This window comes from Stenella coeruleoalba (assembly GCF_951394435.1).
Source record: "Stenella coeruleoalba genome assembly, contig: scaffold_48, whole genome shotgun sequence".
NCBI lineage: Eukaryota > Metazoa > Chordata > Mammalia > Artiodactyla > Delphinidae > Stenella > Stenella coeruleoalba.
In genome coordinates this window covers 2,121,253-2,137,589 of record NW_027646083.1, presented here as the reverse complement: position 1 = coordinate 2,137,589, position 16,337 = coordinate 2,121,253, and the positions used below count along the sequence as shown (strand labels likewise).

The 16,337-nt window shown below is 43.5% G+C and overlaps 1 long non-coding RNA gene across 5 annotated transcripts in view; it reads right to left on the bottom strand.

Moving 5' to 3' along the window:
* LOC307181353 overlaps positions 1 to 16,337 on the bottom strand; it is an 881,369-nt gene that overhangs the window by 443,917 nt on the left and 421,115 nt on the right. The window contains exon 3 of one of the 5 annotated variants that reach the window (XR_013826532.1): positions 16,210 to 16,291. The exons of the other annotated variants lie outside the window; for them this stretch is intronic. This is a non-coding gene — a long non-coding RNA (uncharacterized lncRNA). The remainder of the gene's footprint in view (positions 1 to 16,209; positions 16,292 to 16,337) is intronic. 5 annotated transcript variants of the gene reach the window in all.

The following is a 16,337-nucleotide window of genomic DNA, read 5'->3' as shown; positions in this document are numbered from 1 at the left end:
AGGAAAAAACGCATATGCCCTTTTTGGCCAACCAAGCAAGCTTGCAAAGGAAACCTGCACTACAATGAAGTCTCACTTCCACCCGGTCAAAACGGCCATCTGAAAAAAGTGTAAAATCCAGAAAGGCAGGACAGGCCATGGAGAACTGGGAGCCTTGTTATGCTGATGGGCGGGATGTAAATTGCCAACAGACACTCGGGAGAAGTGTATGGTGTTTCCTGAAACATCTAAAAAACAAAGCAACAGAGCCTAGGGCACTTCCACTTATGGTCCTATAGCTTAGGGAAATTAAAATCCAAAAGACACAGCCACCCCAAAGTTTGGAACGGCTCTGTTTACAAGAACTTCGTTTACAGTAGAAGTTCAACATCCCAGAAAGTGAAAAATGGATAAAGAAGTTGTGGTATTTACTTACAAAGCAATATCACTCAGCAATGAAATCTATGTCATCAGGCCCTTAGCAGCACAATGAGTGGATTCAGGTATGATGATTCTAACTGAAATAAGTCACACAGAAAAAGAAACATCATAAGATATCACTAATACACGGAATGTAAACTTGGCTACACAGGAACTGAATTCCAAAACAGAACAGGGCCTCAAATTTAGAAAACCAACTTATGCTTGCTTAAGGGTAAAGGTGAGTTGGGGTGCTGCATAAAACCAGAGATTGAAATGAGCACAGATAAAGTTCCTTAAGCCAAATATGGAATAGACAAGAGCTACTCCTTGCTCAACGAAATGGACTCAACACCGCATATTAAACGCCTAAGAATGTACCTGACTAGTAAGTATCTTAAAACCTATGGATTGCTATGTCTCCAAAAGAGAATCAAGCGTGTGTACAGGGACATAAACGCAGCAGTGATAGGATTGGAGAGGTTCGGTGAGCAAATGAAGACCTCTGAAGTCATATTGCATGGTACCCATTCCACGGGTCTCAACTCTCCAGGTTTAAGGTATTCTTCCTTCAGCTAAAACATGCATGTGGAACCCAGAGTATGATCAACCGTGTGAACGGGAGCCGTGTTTAAATATGTCTCAGTTTTCCTCCCCTGGTACTCGGGTGCAACATTCCAGACGCTTTACTAACACTCTCCCGACTTGGAGAGTCAGTCCCTTTAACCTCCTGTTTGGCCCAGTTTGCAATTTCTGCGGAAGATGAACAGGAATAGCGAGAACCAATGAGAGACTAGCTGGAGGTGTCTGGACGGGCAAATTTAACTCTCATTTCCCACCAGGAAGAGGAATTAACCAAAGGCTCAGCGTGCCGTGCCGGAACCAGATTAGGGCCTGAAGCAATCCAGCGGTGTTGCGGCCAGGTCACAAGAAAGCGAGTTGAAGAAAGGATCTCAGGGACACTGTAATTCACAAACCTGCAGAGTTATAAATGACAGCTATCATCCAAAAATATACTGAAGTAAGCCTGCCAAGAGGACTTGAAAGCGGAGCAGAATTGCAGGAAACCGATTTCAGGAGGTAGACTGGAATTGCATTGAAAGCATAGGAAAAGAGGCAGAACGTCCACAATGATGCACTTGGCCAAAAAGGGCGTATGCGTTTTTTCCTAAATATATTCAGGAAAAAACGCATACGCCCTTTTTGGCCAACCAAGCAAGCTTGCAAAGGAAATCTGCACTACAATGAAGTCTCACTTCCCCCCGGTCAAAAGGGCCATCTGAAAAAAGTGTAAAATCCAGAAAGGCAGGAGAGGCCATGGAGAACTGGGAGCCTTGTTATGCTTATGGGCGGGATGGAAATTGCCAACAGACACTCCGCAGAAGTGTATGGTGTTTCCTGAAACATCTAAAAAACAAAGCAACAGAGCCTAGGGCACTTCCACTTATGGTCCCATAGCTTAGGGAAATTAAAATCAAAAAGACATAGCCACCCCAAAATTTGGGACGCCTCTGTTTACAAGAACCTCGTTTACAGTACAAGTTCAACATCGCAGAAAGTGAAAAATGGATAAAGAACTTGTGGTACTTACGTACAAAGCAATATCACTCAGCAATGAAATCTATGTCATCAGGCCCTTAGCAGCACAATGAGTGGATTCAGGTACGATGATTCTAACTGAAATAAGTCACACAGAAAAAGAAACATCATAAGATATCAGTAATACACGGAATGTAAACTTGGCTACACAGGAACTGAATTACAGAACAGAACAGGGTCTCAAATTTAGAAAACCAACTTATGCTTGCTTAAGGGGAAAGGTGAGTTGGGGAGCTGCATAAAACCAGAGATTGAAATGAGCACAGATAAAGTTCCTTAAGCCAAATATGGAATAGACAAGAGCAACTCCTTGCTCAACGAAATGGACTCAACACCGCATATTAAACGCCTAAGAATGTACCTGACTAGTAAGTATCTTAAAACCTATGGATTGCTATGTCTCCAAAAGAGAATCAAGCTTGTGTGCAGGGGCATAAACGCAGCAGTGATAGGATTGGAGAGGTTCGGTGAGCAAATGAAGACCCTTTGAAGTCATATTGCATGGTACCCATTCCACGGGTTTCACCTACCCAGGTTTAAGGTATTCTTCCTTCAGCTATAACATGCATGTGGAACCTAGAGTATGATCAACCATGTGATCGGGAGACGTGTTCAAATATGTCTCAGATTTCGTACCCTGGTACTCGGGTGCAACATTCCAGACGCTTTACTAACACTCTCCCGACTTGGAGAGTCAGTCCCTTTAACCTGCTGTTTGGCCCAGTTTGCAATTTCTGCGGAAGATGAACAGGAATAGCGAGAACCAGTGAGAGACTAGCTGGAGGTGTCTGGACGGGCAAATTTAACTCTCATTTCCCACCAGGAAGAGGAATTAACCAAAGGCTCAGCGTGCCGTGCTGGAACCAGATTAGGGCCTGAAGCCATCCTGCGGTGTTGCGGCCAGCTCAAAAGAAAGCGAGTTGAAGAAAGGAGCTCAGGGGCACTGTTATTCACAAACCTGCAGAGTTATAAATGACAGCTATCATCCAAAAATATACTGAAGTAAGGCTGCCAAGAGGACTTGAAAGCGGGGCAGAATTGCAGGAAACCGATTTCAGGAGGTAGACTGGAATTGCATTGAAAGCATAGGAAAAGAGGCAGAACGTCCACAATGATGCACTTGGCCAAGAAGGGCGTATGCGTTTTTTCCTAAATATATTCAGGAAAAAACGCATATGCCCTTTTTGGCCAACCAAGCAAGCTTGCAAAGGAAATCTGCACTACAATGAAGTCTCACTTCCCCCCGGTCAAAAGGGCCATCTGAAAAAAGTGTAAAATCCAGAAAGGCAGGACAGGCCATGGAGAACTGGGAGCCTTGTTATGCTGATGGGCGGGATGTAAATTGCCAACAGACACTCGGGAGAAGTGTATGGTGTTTCCTGAAACATCTAAAAAACAAAGCAACAGAGCCTAGGGCACTTCCACTTATGGTCCTATAACTTAGGGAAATTAAAATCAAAAAGACACAGCCACCCCAAAGTTTGGGACGCCTCTGTTTACAAGAAACTCGTTTACAGTACAAGTTCAACATCGCAGAAAGTGAAAAATGGATAAAGAAGTTGTGGTATTTACTTACAAAGCAATATCACTCAGCAATGAAGTCTATGTCATCAGGCCCTTAGCAGCACAATGAGTGGATTCAGGTATGATGATTCTAACTGAAAAAAGTCACACAGAAAAAGAAACATCATAAGATATCAGTAATACAAGCAATAAACTTGGCTACACAGGAAATGAATTACAGAACAGAACAGGGTCTCAAATTTAGAAAACCAACTTATGCTTAATTAAGGGTAAAGGTGAGTTGGGGTGCTGCATAAAACCAGAGATCGAAATGAGCACAGATAAAGTTCCTTAAGCCAAATATGGAATAGACAAGAGCTACTCCTTGCTCAACGAAATGGACTCAACACCGCATATTAAACGCCTAAGAATGTACCTGACTAGTAAGTATCTTAAAACCTATGGATTGCTATGTCTCCGAAAGAGAATCAAGCATGTGTACAGGGGCATAAACGCAGCAGTGATAGGATTGGAGAGGTTCGTGAGCAAATGAAGACCCTTTGAAGTCATATTGCATGGTACCCATTCCACGGGTTTCAACTACCCAGGTTTAAGGTATTCTTCCTTCAGCTAAAACATGCATGTGGAACCTAGAGTATGATCAACCATGTGATCGGGAGACATGTTCAAATATGTCTCAGTTTTCGTACCCTGGTACTCGGGTGCAACATCCCAGACGCTTTACTAACACTCTCCCGACTTGGAGAGTCAGTCCCTTTAACCTCCTGTTTGGCCCAGTTTGCAATTTCTGCGGAAGATGAACAGGAATAGCGAGAACCAATGAGAGACTAGCTGGAGGTGTCTGGACGGGCAAATTTAACTCTCATTTCCCACCAGGAAGAGGAAGTAACTAAAGGCTCACCGTGCCATGCCGGAACCAGATTAGGGCCTGAAGCCATCCTGCGGTGTTGCGGCCAGCTCACAAGAAAGCGAGTTGAAGAAAGGAGCTCAAGGTCACTGTAATTCACAAACCTGCAGAGTTATAAATGACAGCTATCGTCCAAAAATATACTGAAGTAAGGCTGCCAAGAGGACTTGAAAGCGGGGCAGAATTGCAGGAAACCGATTTCAGGAGGTAGACTGGAATTGCATTGAAAGCATAGGAAAAGAGGCAGAACGTCCACAATGATGCACTTGGTCAAAAAGGGCGTATGATTTTTTTCCTGAATATATTCAGGAAAAAGAGCATACGCACTTTTTGGCCAACCAAGCAAGCTTGCAAAGCAAATCTGCACTACAATGAAGTCTCACATCCCCCCGGTCAAAAGGGCCATCTGAAAAAAGTGTAAAATCCATAAAGGCAGGACAGGCCATGGAGAACTGGGAGCCTTGTCATGCTGATGGGCGGGATGTAAATTGCCAACAGACACTCGGGAGAAGTGTATGGTGTTTCCTTAAACATCTAAAAAACAAAGCAACAGAGCCTAGGGCACTTCCACTTATGGTCCTATAGCTTAGGGAAATTAAAATCAAAAAGACACAGCAACCTGAAAGTTTGGCACGGCTCTGTTTACAAGAACCTCGTTTACAGTACAAGTTCAACATCGCAGAAAGTGAAAAATGGATAAAGAAGTTGTGGTATTTACTTACAAAGCAATATCACTCAGCAATGAAATCTATGTCATCAGGCCCTTAGGAGCACAATGAGTGGATTCAGGTACGATGATTCTAACTGAAATAAGTCACACAGAAAAAGAAACATCATAAGATATCACTAATACACGGAATGTAAACTTGGCTACACAGGAACTGAATTACAAAACATAACAGGGTCTCAAATTTAAAAAACCAACTTATGCTTGCTTAAGGGGAAAGGTGAGTTGGGGTGCTGCATAAAACCAGAGATTGAAATGAGCACAGATAAAGTTCCTTAAGCCAAATATGGAATAGACAAGAGCTACTCCTTGCTCGCCGAAATGGACTCAACACCGCATATTAAACGCCTAAGAATGTACCTGACTAGTAAGTATCTTAAAACCTATGGATTGCTATGTCTCCGAAAGAGAATCAAGCATGTGTACAGGGGCATAAACGCAGCAGTGATAGGATTGGAGAGGTTCGGTGAGCAAATGAAGACCCTCTGAAGTCATATTGCATGGTACCCATTCCACGGGTTTCAACTACCCAGGTTTAAGGTATTCTTCCTTCAGCAAAAACATGCATGTGGAACCTAGAGTATGATCAACCATGTGATCGGGAGACGTGTTCAAATATGTCTCAGTTTTCGTACCCTGGTACTCGGGTGCAACATTCCAGACGCTTTACTAACACTCTCCCCACTTGGAGAGTCAGTCCCTTTAACCTCCTGTTTGGCCCAGTTTGCAATTTCTGCGGAAGATGAACAGGAATAGCGAGAACCAATGAGAGACTAGCTGGAGGTGTCTGGACGGGCAAATTTACCTCTCATTTCCCAACAGGAAGAGGAATTAACCAAAGGCTCAGCGTGCCGTGCCGGAACCAGATTAGGGCCTGAAGCCATCCTGCGGTGTTGCGGCCAGCTCAAAAGAAAGCGAGTTGAAGAAAGGAGCTCAGGGGCACTGTTATTCACAAACCTGCAGAGTTATAAATGACAGCTATCGTCCAAAAATATACTGAAGTAAGGCTGCCAAGAGGACTTGAAAGCGGGGCAGAATTGCAGGAAACCGATTTCAGGAGGTAGACTGGAATTGCATTGAAAGCATAGGAAAAGAGGCAGAACGTCCACAATGATGCACTTGGCCAAAAAGGGCGTATGCGTTTTTTCCTGAATATATTCAGGAAAAAACGCATACGCCCTTTTTGGCCAACCAAGCAAGCTTGCGAAGGAAATCTGCACTACAATGAAGTCTCACTTCCCCCCGGTCAAAAGGGCCATCTGAAAAAAGTGTAAAATCCAGAAAGGCAGGACAGGCCATGGAGAACTGGGAGCCTTGTTATGCTCATGGGCGGGATGTAAATTGCCAACAGACACTCGGGAGAAGTGTATGGTGTTTCCTGAAACATCTAAAAAACAAAGCAACAGAGACTAGGGCACTTCCACTTACGGTCCTATAGCTTAGGGAAATTAAATTCAAAAAAAAACAGCCACCCCAACGTTTGGCACGGATCTGTTTACAAGAACCTCGTTTACAGTACAAGTTCAACATCGCAGAAAGTGAAAAATGGATAAAGAAGATGTGGTATTTACTTACAAAGCAATATCACTCAGCAATGAAATCTATGTCATCAGGCCCTTAGGAGCACAATGAGTGGATTCAGGTACGATGATTCTAACTGAAATAAGTAACACAGAAAAAGAAACATCATAAGATATCACTAATACACAGAATGTAAACTTGGTTACACAGGAACTGAATTACAAAACATAACAGGGTCTCAAATTTAGAAAACCAACTTATGCTTGCTTAAGGGCAAAGGTGAGTTGGGGTGCTGCATAAAACCAGAGATTGAAATGAGCACAGATAAAGTTCCTTACGCTAAATATGGAATAGACAAGAGCTACACCTTGCTCGACGAAATGGACTCAACACCGCATATTAAACGCCTAAGAATGTACCTGACTAGTAAGTATCTTAAAACCTATGGATTGCTATGTCCCCGAAAGAGAACCAATCATGTTTACAGGGGCATAAACGCAGCAGTGATAGGATTGGAGAGGTTCGGTGAGCAAATGAAGACCCTTTGAAGTCATATTGCATGGTACCCATTCCACGGGTTTCAACTACCCAGGTTTAAGGTATTCTTCCTTTAGCTAAAACATGCATGTGGAACCTAGAGTATGATCAACCATGTGATCGGGAGACGTGTTCAAATATGTCTCAGTTTTCGTACCCTGGTACTCGGGTGCAGCATTCCAGACGCTTTACTAACACTCTCACCACTTGGAGAGTCAGTCCCTTTAACCTCCTGTTTGGCCCAGTTTGCAATTTCTGTGGAAGATGAACAGGAATAGCGAGAACCAATGAGAGACTAGCTGGAGGTGTCTGGACGGGCAAATTTAACTCTCTTTTCCCACCAGGAAGAGGAATTAACCAAAGGCTCAGCGTGCCGTGCCGGAACCATATTAGGGCCTGAAGCCATCCTTTCGGTGTTGCGGCCAGCTCAAAAGAAAGCGAGTTGAAGAAAGGAACTCAGGGGCACTGTAATTCACAAACGTGCAGAGTTATAAATGACAGCTATCGTCCAAAAATATACTGAAGTAAGGCTGCCAAGAGGACTTGAAAGCGGGGCAGAATTGCAGGAAACCGATTTCAGGAGGTAGACTGGAATTGCATTGAAAGCATAGGAAAAGAGGCAGAACGTCCACAATGATGCACTTGGCCAAAAAGGGCGTATGCGTTTTTTCCTGAATATATTCAGGAAAAAACGCATACGCCCTTTTTGGCCAACCAAGCAAGCTTGCAAAGGAAATCTGCACTACAATGAAGTCTCACTTCCCCCCGGTCAAAAGGGCAATCTGAAAAAAGTGTAAAATCCAGAAAGGCAGGACAGGCCATGGAGAACTGGGAGCCCTGTTATGCTGATGGGCGGGATGTAAATTGCCAACAGACACTCGGGAGAAGTGTATGCTGTTTCCTGAAACATCTAAAAAACAAAGCAACAGAGCCTAGGGCACTTCCACTTATGGTCCTATAGCTTAGGGAAATTAAAATAAAAAAGACACAGCCACCCCAAAGTTTGGGACGCCTCTGTTTACGAGAACCACGTTTACCGTACAAGTTCAATATCACAGAAAGTGAAAAATGGATAAAGAACTTGTGGTACTTACGTACAATGCAGTATCACTCAGCAATGAAATCTATGTCATCAGGCCCGTAGCAGCATAATGAGTGGATTCAGGTACGATGATTCTAACTGAAATAAGTCACACAGAAAAAGAAACATCATAAGATATCACTAATACACGGAATGTAAACTTGGCTACACAGGAACTGAATTCCAAAACAGAACAGGATCTCAAATTTAGAAAACCAACTTATGCTTGTTTAAGGGGAAAGGTGAATTGGGGAGCTGCATAAAACCAGAGATTGAAATGAGCACAGATAAAGTTCCTTAAGCCAAATATGGAATAGACAAGAGCTACTCCTTGCTCAACGAAATGGACTCAACACCCCATATTAAATGCCTAAGAATGTACCTGACTAGTATGTATCTTAAAACCTATGGATTGCTATGTCTCCGAAAGAGAATCAAGCGTGTGTACAGGGGCATAAACGCATCAGTGATAGGATTGGAGAGGGTCGGTGAGGAAATGAAGACCCTTTGAAGTCATATTGCATGGTACCCATTACACGGGTTTCAACTACCCAGGTTTAAGATATTCTTCCTTCAGCTAAATCATGCATGTGGAACCTAGAGTATGATCAACCATGTGATCGGGAGACGTGTTCAAATATGTCTCAGTTTTCAAACCCTGGTACTCGGGTGCAACATTCCAGACGCTTTACTTACACTCTCCCGACTTGGAGAGTCAGTCCGTTTAACCTCCTGTTTGGCCCAGTTTGCAATTTCTGCGGAAGATGAACAGGAATAGGGAGAACCAATGAGAGACTAGCTGGAGGTGTCTGGACGGGCAAATTTAACTCTCATTTCCCTCCAGGAAGAGGAATTAACCAAAGGCTCAGCGTGCCGTGCCGGAACCAGATTAGGGCCTGAAGCCATCCTGCCGTGTTGCCGCCAGGTCACAAGAAAGCGAGTTGAAGAAAGGAGCTCAGGGGCACTGTAATTCACAAACCTGCAGAGTTATAAATGACAGCTATCGTCCAAAAATAGACTGAAGTAAGGCTGCCAAGAGGACTTGAAAGCGGGGCAGAATTGCAGGAAACCGATTTCTGGAGGTAGACTGGAATTGCATTGAAAGCATAGGAAAAGAGGCAGAGCGTCCACAATGATGCACTTGGCCAAAAAGGGCATATGCGTTTTTTCCTGAATATATTCAGTTAAAAACGCATACACACTTTTTGGCCAACCAAGCAAGCTTGCAAAGGAAATCTGCACTACAATGAAGTCTCACTTCCCCCCGGTCAAACGGTCCACGTGAAAAAAGCGTAAAATCCAGAAAGGCAGGACTGGCCATGGAGAACTGGGAGCCTTGTTATGCTGATGGGCGAGATGGAAATTGCCAACAGACACTCGGGAGAAGTGTATGGTGTTTCCTGAAACATCTAAAAAACAAAGCAACAGAGCCTAGGGCACTTCCACTTATGGTCCTATAGCTTAGGGAAATTAAAATCAAAAAGACACAGCCACCCCAAAGTTTGGGACGCCTCTGTTTACAAGAACCTCGTTTACCGTACAAGTTCAATATCACAGAAAGTGAAAAATGGATAAAGAACTTGTGGTACTTACGTACAATGCAGTATCACTCAGCAATGAAATCTATGTCATCAGGCCCGTAGCAGCATAATGAGTGGATTCAGGTACGATGATTCTAACTGAAATAAGTCACACAGAAAAAGAAACATCATAAGATATCACTAATACACGGAATGTAAACTTGGCTACACAGGAACTGAATTCCAAAACAGAACAGGGTCTCAAATTTAGAAAACAAACTTATGCTTGCTTAAGGGGAAAGGTGAGTTGGGGTGCTGCATAAAACCAGAGATTGAAATGAGCACAGATAAAGTTCCTTAAGCCAAATATGTAATAGAAAAGAGCTACTCCTTGCTCAACGAAATGGACTCAACACCCCATATTAAACGCCTAAGAATGTACCTGACTAGTAAGTATCTTAATTCTATGGATTGCTATGTCTCCAAAAGAGAATCAAGCGTGTGTACAGGGGCATAAACGCAGCAGTGATAGGATTGGAGAGGTTCGGTGAGCAAATGAAGACCCTTTGAAGTCATATTGCATGGTACCCATTACACCTGTCTCAACTCTCCAGGTTTAAGGTATTCTTCCTTCTGCTAAAACATGCATGTGGAACCCAGAGTATGATCAACCATGTGAACGGGAGATGTGTTCAAATATGTCTCTGTTTTCCTCCCCTGGTACTCATGTGCAACATTCAAGACGCTTTACTAACATTCTCCCCACTTGGAGAGTCAGCGCCTTTAACCTCCTGTTTGGCCCAGTTTGCAATTTCTGCGAAAGATGAACAGGAATAGGGAGAACCAATGTGAGACTAGCTGGAGGTGTCTGGACAGGCAAATTTAACTCTCATTTCCCACCAGGAAGAGGAAATAACCAAAGGCTCAGCGTGCCATGCCTTTACTAGTTTAGGGCCTGAAGCCATCCTGCGGTGTTGCGGCCAGCTCACAAGAAAGCGAGTTGAAGAAAGGAGCTCAGGGGCACTGTAATTCACAAACCTGCAGAGTTATAAATGACAGCTATCGTCCAAAAATATACTGAAGTAAGGCTGCCAAGAGGACTTGAAAGCGGGGCAGAATTGCAGGAAACCGATTTCAGGAGGTAGACTGGAATTGCATTGAAAGCATAGGAAAAGAGGCAGAATGTCCACAATGATGCACTTGGCCAAAAAGGGCGTATGCGTTTTTTCCTGATTATATTCAGGAAAAAACGCATACGCCCTTTTTGGCCAACCAAGCAAGCTTGCAAAGGAAATCTGCACTACAATGAAGTCTCACTTCCCTCTGGTGAAACAGGCTATCTGAAAAAAGCGTAAAATCCAGAAAGGCAGGAGAGGCCATGGAGAACTGGGAGCCTTGTTATGCTGATGGGCGGGATGGAAATTGCCAACAGACACTCGGAAGAAGTGTATGGTGTTTCCTGAAACATCTAAAAAACAAAGCAACAGAGCCTAGGGCACTTCCACTTATCGTCCTATAGCTTAGGGAAATTAAAATCAAAAAGACACAGCGTCCCCAAAGTTTGGGACGCCTCTGTTTACAAGAACCTCGTTTACAGTACAAGTTCAACATAGCAGAAAGTGAAAAATGGATAAAGAAGTTGTGGTACTTCCTTACAAAGCAATATCACTCAGCAATGAAATCTATGTCATCAGGCCCTTAGCAGCACAATGAGTGGATTCAGGTACGATGATTCTAACTGAAATAAGTCACACAGAAAAAGAAACATCATAAGATATCAGTAATACACGGAATGTAAACTTGGCTACACAGGAACTGAATTCCAAAACAGAACAGGGTCTTAAATTTAGAAAACCAACTTATGCTTGCTTAAGGGGAAAGGTGAGTTGGAGTGCTGCATAAAACCAGAGATTGAAATGAGCACAGATAAAGTTCCTTAAGCCAAATATGGAATAGACAAGAGCTACTCCTTGCTCAACGAAATGGACTCAACACCGCATATTAAACGCCTAAGAATGTACCTGACTAGTAAGTATGTTAAAACCTATGGATTGCTATGTCTCCAAAAGAGAATCAAGCATGTGTACAGGGGCATAAACGCAGCAGTGATAGGATTGGAGAGGTTCGGTGAGCAAATGAAGACCCTTTGAAGTCATATTGCATGGTACCCATTCCACGGGTCTCAACACTCCAGGTTTAAGGTATTCTTCCTTCAGCTAAAACATGCATGTGGAACCCAGAGTATGATCAACCATGTGATCGGGAGACGTGTTCAAATATATCTCAGTTTTCGTACCCTGGTACTCGGGTGCAACATTCCAGACGCTTTACTAACACTCTCCCCACTTGGAGAGTCAGCGCCTTTAACCTCCTGTTTGGCCCAGTTTGCAATTTTTGCGGAAGATGAACAGGAATAGCGAGAACCAATGAGAGACTAGCTGGAGGTGTCTGGACGGGCAAATTTAACTCTCATTTCCCACCAGGAAGAACAATTAACCAAAGGCTCAGCGTGCCGTGCCGGAACCAGATTAGGGCCTGAAGCCATCCTGCGGTGTTGCGGCCAGCTCAAAAGAAAGCGAGTTGAAGAAAGGAGCTCAGGGGAAGTGTAATTCACAAACCTGCAGAGTTATAAATGACAGCTATCGTCCAAAAATATACTGAAGTAAGGCTGCCAAGAGGACTTGAAAGCGGGGCAGAATTGCAGGAAACCGATTTCAGGAGGTAGACTGGAATTGCATTGAAAGCATAGGAAAAGAGGCAGAGCGTCCACAATGATGCACTTGGCCAAAAAGTGCGTATGCGTTTTTTCCTGAATATATTCAGGAAAAAACGCATACGCCCTTTTTGGCCAACCAAGCAAGCTTGCAAAGGAAATCTGCACTACAATGAAGTCTCACTTCCCCCCGGTCAAAAGGGCCATCTGAAAAAAGTGTAAAATCCAGAAAGGCAGGACAGGCCATGGAGAACTGGGATCCTTGTTATGCTGATGGGTGGGCTGTAAATTGCCAACAGACATTCGGGAGAAGTGTATGGTGTTTTTGAAACATCTAAAAAACAAAGCAACAGAGCCTAGGGCACTTCCACTTATGGTCCTATAGCTTAGGGAAATTAAAATCAAAAAGACACAGCCACCCCAAAGTTTGGGACGCCTCTGTTTACAAGAACCTCGTTTACTGTACAAGTTCAATATCACAGAAAGTGAAAAATGGATAAAGAACTTGTGGTACATACGTACAATGCAGTATCACTCAGCAATGAAATCTATGTCATCAGGCCCGTAGCAGCATAATGAGTGGATTCAGGTACGATGATTCTAACTGAAATAAGTCACACAGAAAAAGAAACATCATAAGACATCACTAATACAAGGAATGTAAACTTGGCTACACAGGAACTGAATTAGAGAACAGAACAGGGTCTCAAATTTAGAAAACCAACTTATGCTTGCTTAAGGGGAAAGGTGAGTTGTGGTGCTGCATAAAACCAGAGATTGAAATGAGCACAGATAAAGTTCCTTATGCCAAATATGGAATAGACAAGAGCTACTCCTTGCTCAACGAAATGGACTCAACACCCCATATTAAACGCCTAAGAATGTACCTGACTAGTAAGTATCTTAAAACCTATGGATTGCTATGTCTCCAAAAGAGAATCAAGCGTGTGTACACGGGCATAAACGCAGCAGTGATAGGATTGGAGAGGTTCGGTGAGCAAATGAAGACCCTTTGAAGTCATATTGCATGGTACCCATTACACGGGTCTCAACTCTCCAGGTTTAAGGTATTCTTCCTTCAGCTAAAACATGCATCTGGAACCCAGAGTATGATCAACCGTGTGAACGGGAGACGTGTTCAAATATGTCTCACTTTTCCTCCCCTTGTACTCGGGTGCAACACTCCAGACGCTTTACTAACACTCTTCCCACTTGGAAAGTCAGCACGTTTAACCTCCTGTTTGGCCCAGTTTGCAATTTCTGCGGAAGATGAACAGGAATAGCGAGAACCAATGAGAGACTAGCTGGAGGTGTCTGGACGGGCAAATTTAACTCTCATTTCCCACCAGGAAGAGGAAATAACCAAAGGCTCAGCGTGCCGTGCCGGAACCAGATTAGGGCCTGAAGCCATCCTGCGGTGTTGCGGCCAGCTCACAAGAAAGCGAGTTGAAGAAAGGAGCTCAGGGGCACTGTAATTCACAAACCTGCAGAGTTATAAATGACAGCTATCGTCCAAAAATATACTGAAGTAAGGCTGCCAAGAGGACTTGAAAGCGGGGCAGAATTGCAGGAAACCGATTTCAGGAGGTAGACTGGAATTGCATTGAAAGCATAGGAAAAGAGGCAGAGCGTCCACAATGATGCACTTGGCCAAAAAGGGCGTATGCGTTTTTTCCTGAATATATTCAGGAAAAAACGCATACGCTCTTTTTGGCCAACCAAGCAAGCTTGCAAAGGAAATCTGCACTACAATGAAGTCTCACTTCCCCCCGGTCAAAAGGGGCATCTGAAAAAAGTGTAAAATCATGAAAGGCAGGACAGGCCATGGAGAACTGGGATCCTTGTTATGCTGATGGGTGGGCTGTAAATTGCCAACAGACATTCGGGAGAAGTGTATGGTGTTTTTGAAACATCTAAAAAACAAAGCAACAGAGCCTAGGGCACTTCCACTTATGGTCCTATAGCTTAGGGAAATTAAAATCAAAAAGACACAGCCACCCCAAAGTTTGGGACGCCTCTGTTTACAAGAACCTCGTTTACTGTACAAGTTCAATATCACAGAAAGTGAAAAATGGATAAAGAACTTGTGGTACATACGTACAATGCAGTATCACTCAGCAATGAAATCTATGTCATCAGGCCCGTAGCAGCATAATGAGTGGATTCAGGTACGATGATTCTAACTGAAATAAGTCACACAGAAAAAGAAACATCATAAGATATCACTAATACACGGAATGTAAACTTGGCTACACAGGAACTGAATTCCAAAACAGAACAGGGTCTCAAATTTAGAAAACCAACTTATGCTTGCTTAAGGGGAAAGGTGATTTGGGGTGCTGCATAAAACCAGAGATTGAAATGAGCACAGATAAAGTTCCTTAAGCCAAATATGGAATAGACAAGAGCTAATCCTTGCTCAACGAAATGGACTCAACACCCCATATTAAACGCCTAAGAATGTACCTAACTAGTAACTATCTTAAAACCTAAGGATTGCTATGTATCCAAAAGAGAATCAAGCATGTGTACAGGGGCATAAACGCAGCAGTGATAGGATTGGAGAGGTTCGGTGCTCAAATGAAGACCCTTTGAAGTCATATTGCATGGTACCCATTACACGGGTGTCAACTCTCCAGGTTTAAGGTATTCTTCCTTCAGCTAAAACATGCATGTGGAACCCAGAGTATGATCAATCGTGTGAACGGGAGACGTGTTCAAATATGTCTCAGTTTTCCTCCCCTGGTACTCGGGTGCAACATTCCAGACTCTTTACTAACACTCTCCCCACTTTGAGAGTCAGCGCCTTTAAACTCTTGTTTGAACCAGTTTGCAATTATTGCGGAAGATGAACAGGAATAGGGAGAACCAATGAGAGACTAGCTGGAGGTGTCTGGACGGGCAAATTTAACTCTCATTTCCCACAAGGAAGAGGAAATAACCAAAGGCTCAACGTGCCATGCTGGAACCAGATTAGGGCCGGAAGCCATCCTGCGGTGTTGCGGCCAGCTCAAAAGAAAGCGAGTTGAAGAAAGGAGCTCAGGGGCACTGTAATTCACAAACCTGCAGAGTTATAAATGACAGCTATCGTCCAAAAATATACTGAAGTAAGGCTGCCAAGAGGACTTAAAAGCGGTGCAGAATTGCAGGAAACCGATTTCAGGAGGTAGACTGGAATTGCATTGAAAGCATAGGAAAAGAGGCAGAACGTCCACAATGATGCACTTGGCCAAAAAGGGCGTATGCGTTTTTTCCTGAATATATTCAGGAAAAAACGCATACGCACTTTTTGGCCAACCAATCAAACTTGCAAAGGAAATCTGCACTACAGTGAAGTCTCACTTCCCCGCGGTAAAAAGGGCCATCTGAAAAAAGTGTAAAATCCAGAAAGGCAGGACAGGCCATGGAGAACTGGGAGCCTTGTTATGCTGATGGGCGGGATGTAAATTGCCAACAGACACTTGGGAGAAGTGTATGGTGTTTCCTGAAACATCTAAAAAACAAAGCAACAGAGCCAAGGTCACTTCCACTTATGGTCCTATAGCTTAGGGAAATTAAAATCAAAAAGACACAGTCACCCCAAAGTTTGGGACGCCTCTGTTTACAAGAACCTCGTTTACCGTACAAGTTCAATATCACAGAAAGTGAAAAATGGATAAAGAACTTGTGGTATTTACTTACAAAGCAATATCACTCAGCCATGAACTCTATGTCATCAGGCCCTTAGCAGCACAATGAGTTGATTCAGGTATGATGATTCTAACTGAAATAAGTCACACAGAAAAAGAATCATCATAAGATATCAGTAA